Source organism: Musa acuminata, unplaced genomic scaffold (assembly GCF_036884655.1).
Source record: "Musa acuminata AAA Group cultivar baxijiao unplaced genomic scaffold, Cavendish_Baxijiao_AAA HiC_scaffold_1136, whole genome shotgun sequence".
Taxonomy (NCBI): Eukaryota; Viridiplantae; Streptophyta; class Magnoliopsida; order Zingiberales; family Musaceae; genus Musa; species Musa acuminata.
In genome coordinates this window covers 325,001-332,500 of record NW_027021348.1, presented here as the reverse complement: position 1 = coordinate 332,500, position 7,500 = coordinate 325,001, and positions in this window count along the sequence as shown.

The window sequence follows — 7,500 nt, the reverse complement described above, 5'->3', positions numbered from 1 at the left end:
TGTCGTGAGCGGAGCAAAATGTCAGCCATCTCAGCACCCTGGAACCCCCCGGGTGGCACAGGGCTGGATGGGGCTTTCGTATAGCAGGGACGGTGCTGCCTCTCGCTTCGCTCGCTGTTCGCCGCTCGCCGCTCGCTCGCGCAGCCAAAAATGGCCAGTTTTGGCCCGTTTTGGCCAGTTTTTGGCCTGTTTTTGCGTTGCGCGGTGACCATCTTGAGCGGAGCAAAATGTCAGCCATCTCAGCACCCTGGAACCCCCCGGGTGGCACAGGGCTGGATGGGGCTTTCGTATAGCAGGGACGGTGATGCCTCTCGCTTCGCTCGCTGTCCGCCGCTCGCTGCTCGCTCGCGCAGCCAAAAATGGCCAGTTTTGGCCCGTTTTTGGGCCGTTTTGGCCTGTTTTTGGGCTGTTCTTGCGTCGCGCGGTGACCGTCGTGAGCGGAGCAAAATGTCAGCCATCTCAGCACCCTGGAACCCCCCGGGTGGCACAGGGCTGGATGGGGCTTTCGTATAGCAGGGACGGTGCTGCCTCTCGCTTCGCTCGCTGTCCGCCGCTCGCCGCTCGCTCGCGCAGCCAAAAATGGCCAGTTTTGTCCCGTTTTTGGGCCGTTTTGGCCTGTTTTTGGGCTGTTCTTGCGTCGCGCGGTGACCGTCGTGAGCGGAGCAAAATGTCAGCCATCTCAGCACCCTGGAACCCCCCGGGTGGCACAGGGCTGGATGGGGCTTTCGTATAGCAGGGACGGTGCTGCCTCTCGCTTCGCTCGCTGTCCGCCGCTCGCCGCTCGCTCGCGCAGCCAAAAATGGCCAGTTTTGGCCCGTTTTTGGGCCGTTTTGGCCAGTTTTTGGCCTGTTCTTGCGTCGCGCGGTGACCGTCGTGAGCGGAGCAAAATGTCAGCCATCTCAGCACCCTGGAACCCCCCGGGTGGCACAGGGCTGGATGGGGCTTTCGTATAGCAGGGACGGTGCTGCCTCTCGCTTCGCTCGCTGTTCGCCGCTCGCCGCTCGCTCGCGCAGCCAAAAATGGCCAGTTTTGGCCCGTTTTGGCCAGTTTTTGGCCTGTTTTTGCGTTGCGCGGTGACCATCTTGAGCGGAGCAAAATGTCAGCCATCTCAGCACCCTGGAACCCCCCGGGTGGCACAGGGCTGGATGGGGCTTTCGTATAGCAGGGACGGTGATGCCTCTCGCTTCGCTCGCTGTCCGCCGCTCGCTGCTCGCTCGCGCAGCCAAAAATGGCCAGTTTTGGCCCGTTTTTGGGCCGTTTTGGCCTGTTTTTGGGCTGTTCTTGCGTCGCGCGGTGACCGTCGTGAGCGGAGCAAAATGTCAGCCATCTCAGCACCCTGGAACCCCCCGGGTGGCACAGGGCTGGATGGGGCTTTCGTATAGCAGGGACGGTGCTGCCTCTCGCTTAGCTCGCTGTCCGCCGCTCGCCGCTCGCTCGCGCAGCCAAAAATGGCCAGTTTTGTCCCGTTTTTGGGCCGTTTTGGCCTGTTTTTGGGCTGTTCTTGCGTCGCGCGGTGACCGTCGTGAGCGGAGCAAAATGTCAGCCATCTCAGCACCCTGGAACCCCCCGGGTGGCACAGGGCTGGATGGGGCTTTCGTATAGCAGGGATGGTGCTGCCTCTCGCTTCGCTCGTTGTCCGCCGCTCGCCGCTCGCTCGCGCAGCCAAAAATGGCCAGTTTTGGCCCGTTTTTGGGCCGTTTTGGCCAGTTTTTGGCCTGTTCTTGCGTCGCGCGGTGACCGTCGTGAGCGGAGCAAAATGTCAGCCATCTCAGCACCCTGGAACCCCCTGGGTGGCACAGGGCTGGATGGGGCTTTCGTATAGCAGGGACGGTGCTGCCTCTCGCTTCGCTCGCTGTCCGCCGCTCGCCGCTCGCTCGCGCAGCCAAAAATGGCCAGTTTTGGCCCGTTTTGGCCAGTTTTTGGCCTGTTTTTGCGTTGCGCGGTGACCATCTTGAGCGGAGCAAAATGTCAGCCATCTCAGCACCCTGGAACCCCCCGGGTGGCACAGGGCTGGATGGGGCTTTCGTATAGCAGGGACGGTGATGCCTCTCGCTTCGCTCGCTGTCCGCCGCTCGCTGCTCGCTCGCGCAGCCAAAAATGGCCAGTTTTGGCCCGTTTTTGGGCAGTTTTGGCCAGTTTTTGGCCTGTTCTTGCGTTGCACGGTGACCGTCGTGAGCGGAGCAAAATGACAGCCATCTCAGCACCCTGGAACCCCCCGGGTGGCACAGGGCTGGATGGGGCTTTCGTATAGCAGGGACGGTGCTGCCTCTCGCTTCGCTCGCTGTCCGCCGCTCGCCGCTCGCTCGCGCAGCCAAAAATGGCCAGTTTTGGCCCGTTTTTGGGCCGGTTTGGCCAGTTTTTGGCCTGTTCTTGCGTCGCGCGGTGACCGTCGTGAGCGGAGCAAAATGTCAGCCATCTCAGCACCCTGGAACCCCCCGGGTGGCACAGGGCTGGATGGGGCTTTCGTATAGCAGGGACGGTGCTGCCTCTCGCTTCGCTCGCTGTTCGCCGCTCGCTCGCGCAGCCAAAAATGGCCAGTTTTGGCCCGTTTTTGGGCCGTTTTGGCCAGTTTTTGGCCTGTTCTTGCGTTGCGCGGTGACCGTCGTGAGCGGAGCAAAATGTCAGCCATCTCAGCACCCTGGAACCCCCCGGGTTGTCACGACCTTAGCTGGTTTTGCCTAAGGCGTGCGGCACCCTCGCGCGTCCGTCCGCAAAGGTCAGCCTCCCCGAAGCCTCCCATTGTCCCTTAGGACCAACAAAAGAGAGAACGGGTTGAAGAGAACGCCTCAATCGGGATCCACAAGCAAACATGTCCGAAAAACACTTCATAGACAATGCAAATTACAAACAGACTTTACAAGCTCTGAATAGTGGCACAACAAAGGGTAAAATGGTCCATTACAGACCGAAAAGCTCTCGAACGTGTCCACATGACACAACCTTTATTTACAAGCCTAAAGAGGCCACCAACCCAACTAAAATGGGACTATTAAGCCTTCGGCCGCCCCTTTACATTCTGTACAAGGCATGAACCTGCCAAAAGACAACGGACAGACATAAGCATTACATCCAACATCTTGTTTAGAAGTTTGTCCGTTACATTCTCCCCCACTTATCCCTTCGACGTCCTCGTCGAAGCCTTTGTGAACACTGCAACTCTTCGCCTTTGCTGAGTCTTCAATCTTCCGCTCCAGCTGCAATGCGCCTCCTGGCTCCCAGCTGCTCTCCGCTGCTGTTTCTGAGTAGTCGAACCTTTGATCCGCCATGCTGCTTCAACTCGCCAATGACTCTGACTCTGGTGTGGGGTTGGCTGAGTTGTATTGATCCTCGTTGATTCCTGCGGATCCACCAAATGAAGGAAAAGACCATCCTTAGTGCGCCAGTCTCTCAAAATTTCCACATGCTGCTTGAACTGGGTGGATGCTTGTTGGAGCTTTAACGAGCATCGCCTCGCAAACTTCTGAAGTTTTGGGTCCTTCCTCCACAAAATCTGCTCATTGACTCTTCTTTCAGTTAGTTGTCACATCCAAGTAGGTTCGCATCACTTCCGCTTTCGATTGACATTTCGTTGGGAAATGAAGCGGACAATCTACTCTCAGTAGCACTGATCACCGTTGGTGAGGATTTTGACAACTATTGTCTTCCATTATCTTCGAAGGGTCTTTGAACTTGTGCAGAGCTCCTCTGCTGGATAGATAAGAGAACTGGGGTACTCGGTTTCGCCCATTCTCTTAAGAGTTGAGAAGGCAAAGGTTACTTGACTTCGCCCGCCTCCTCGAGGTTGTACTTCATGCATCGAGCTGGTTACTGGCCTTCGCCTGCTCTTTGCTCGCACTTCTGAAGCACTTGAAGTGTTTGCACTCCTTGCGTTGAGTTAGCTACTGTGATTCACCTTCTCAATGCCATTGAACTTCTGGAATGCAGGAAGTTTTCACCCCGACTTGGAGTAATTCTCTGATAGATGAGGTCGCCTCTGGGATTGTACCGTCTTCTCCATCAACCCTGCCGCCTACTCCATTGAGTAGCAAAGGTACAGCACCACGTACTGCCTGCTTCGTTCCTTGGTCGTGCACTCTTGCATGACCCGAAGTCCTTCACTTACGGCTATCTTGATGAGAAACTTGTTGACATCGGTCTTACGAAGTTTCTTGGCCTCTGCCCTTCAGCCTTGTCTCGGTACTTGGAGATTGCCTCTGCATGCTCCACCTCCTCGGCCCCTTTCACGACCAAGCGCTCTCCCTCCGTGAGAGCAAGGGAACAATGACTTGCACGGAAGTCCCGCCTCTGCGGTACCATGGCGCTGCCATGCCCATGGCCCTACTATCCGTCGCCTCGCCTCTGTATCCCTTTCCTTCACAATCAGTAGAAATGTCTCCGTGGCACTCCTCTGAGTCCACCTCCATTCTAACTGATGCTTGATTTTGGGTAGCTAAGTCCCTCTGGACTCATCGTCGCTTCCTCGCCCCTTTCGACCCCCTGCTTCAACACCTCTGTGTTCTCCAAGCAGTCCGTTTGGTCGATGGAAAGACAGACTGCAACTCTCATCCATGGCCTCTGCCATCACGTTGTAGAGTTTGCACCGATTCTGTTCTCCTTAGCTTCCCTGGTAGCAACGTTCGCTTACTCGACCTTGTCCTCTGACTTGTCGGGCTCCCTTAAGCGAATATGAGCTCTGGAGCAGTCCAACTCTCCAGCTGCTTCGATCATACCTCTGTATGATCAAGTCCCTCCCATGGAACTCACTGGTACTTGCATTCGAACTTTTCCCTTGGTGGAACCCAGCCCCCATATGCTGATGACCAAGGTTTTCATCCGATGCAAAATTCGGTGCACGCCCGGAAGACCCGCCTCTGCGATACCATGGCCTTCACTCCTTGAATCCATAGCCCTTCTTGCCGTCGTGTTGTTCACCAAAGCGGAGCTCCCAGTAGCTCCCGATCATACCTCCATATGATCTCATCCCTCACGGGACGAATGTCGTGTGTGTCGCATTGCCACGAACTGTTCCACCACGATCCGCTGCACCATGTCGCCTCCTGGTGACATCTCCATTGCATTCTGATACTTGTGGAATAAACTCGAATTGTGAACCCTCCATGTGTGGCCTCTGCCAATACATCGCAGGGTCTCCTCCACCTTCGATTTTGTTCGCTCCTTTGGCAATCGACCTTCATCCACCCACTCTTGGGTCACACCTAGATGAAGCAACGCTCTAGGACAGTCCGTCGCCTAGTAGCTCCCGAAGTCCACCGACTTCAATGTAATTTGTGCACCATTGTCTGGATCCTGGGCCTCTGCCCCTACCAGCACAATCTCCACTGCGCACCGCTTCCTTCATAGCAACTCGAATGGCAACACTGTGGCATATTCTTCAAGAGTACCCGCCTCTGCGTCCTCTTGCCCCGTGCTAAGGCCTTCTATACCCAACTTCGCCTCCGCAACTTAAGTCGCCTTAGTTCCTCCATCGAATGCTCCTCCGAGATAAGGTGCATGTGCCCCGAAGCTCCCTTCGTCTTTGGCACCATGCAAGATGAGTCCGCTCTGTCAGAATGAAGGACCCAGGGAACAGCATGATTCTACTCCTGTCTCTGCAAGAGTTCATGTCCTTGACCTCTGTCTAGGGAAAGCGCTGTGCCTCTGCTCCATGTTCCAACTTCTATGCTAGCTCCCTTCATGCGGCTTGGGTACTTCGCCAAGTTACACCCAAGTTGCTCCACTCCACGTTTTTGCATTGAGTCGATGGTGGCCCTCGCGCCCACCATTCCACGGGTCAGCCCTCCCTTGAGTCCGATCTCCATATCGACTCCAAGTGTGCCTCCATTTGAGTTGCTTTGGGTCGCTCCCCCACTTGATCTCGCAATGCATTCTCTCAAGCGAGATCATGCGATGACTCCTCGCCGCTTGCTCAGTCCATCGAGCTTCGTGGAGTTGTTGTTTTGTTGAGGTACTCCTCCTCAACATGTGCAGTCCGTCGCACATGATTCTCCCTCTGGAGAGCTGGGACTTATCCCTCCTAGATAACTGTCCCGTTGGAGCAACATCTCTCTTCGTTTCGGAGACCACCATCCCCTTGGACTACTCCGATCTGCTGAACAAACTGTGCATTGTTCTGCCTCTTGCAAACGCACTTGCTAGATTGCGCCTCCACGTTAATACAGCCACCGCTACACCCCTCAAGGCCTAGCAACATGCTGAACCCGTTGCACACTTCAGCCTCCTCCGGACGTATCCTTCGCATGTCGAAGAGAAAGTTTCAATGCTCCATGGCGCCGAGTCTCGACCGCCTTGGGATGGCCACGAACAATCCATCGTCCGCATACAAGCCCATGCATGAGTACCGAATTCTTCGAGTTAGCAATTCCCCTCACCTCTGTGAGCTTTGCACAACTCTTTCGGTCGCTGAGCAACTCATTCCACTTTGCATGGTCTCGTCCTTTGCCAAGCGCCTCGCTTGCCTTGAGCACCATCAAGTAAAGTTGTCAACGTTGAGCCGTAGCTCAAACTCAGCCATCCCAACCTTTGTGCGCTCCAAATTCTTCCAAGCTTGCCTGTTCTCGTGGTGCCTCTTGCGCGAAGGGTTGGCCATTCCTCTGAATGCCAATCTCAGATGCCCGCTCCTCTGAGCGACTCTTTTCCCTACATCTCCATGCCTGTTTTCCCTCAAACGGTCGCGCGTGTGCTGACTGCCCTCAACACAGCCCCACTAGGTCCCCCACGTTTGCATGTCAAGTGTTTCTATGAGTGCTTGTCCCGCTCTGATACCACACTGTCACGACCTTAGCTGGTTTTGCCTAAGGCGTGCGGCACCCTCGCGCGTCCGTCCGCAAAGGTCAGCCTCCCCGAAGCCTCCCATTGTCCCTTAGGACCAACAAAAGAGAGAACGGGTTGAAGAGAACGCCTCAATCGGGATCCACAAGCAAACATGTCCGTAAAACACTTCATAGACAATGCAAATTACAAACAGACTTTACAAGCTCTGAATAGTGGCACAACAAAGGGTAAAATGGTCCATTACAGACCGAAAAGCTCTCGAACGTGTCCACATGACACAACCTTTATTTACAAGCCTAAAGAGGCCACCAACCCAACTAAAATGGGACTATTAAGCCTTCGGCCGCCCCTTTACATTCTGTACAAGGCATGAACCTGCCAAAAGACAACGGACAGACATAAGCATTACATCCAACATCTTGTTTAGAAGTTTGTCCGTTACAGGGTGGCACAGGGCTGGATGGGGCTTTCGTATAGCAGGGACTGTGCTGCCTCTCGCTTTGCTTGCTGTCCGTCGCTCGCCGCTCGCTCGCGCAGCCAAAAATGGCCAGTTTTGGCCCCTCTTTGGGCTGTTTTGGCCCTTTTTGGGCTGTTCTTGCGTGGCGCGGCGACCGTCGTGAGCGGAGCAAAATGTCAGCCATCTCAACACCTTGGAACCTCCCGGGTGGCACAGGGCTGGATGGGGCTTTCGTATAGCAGGGACGGTGCTGCCTCTCGCTTCGCTCGCTG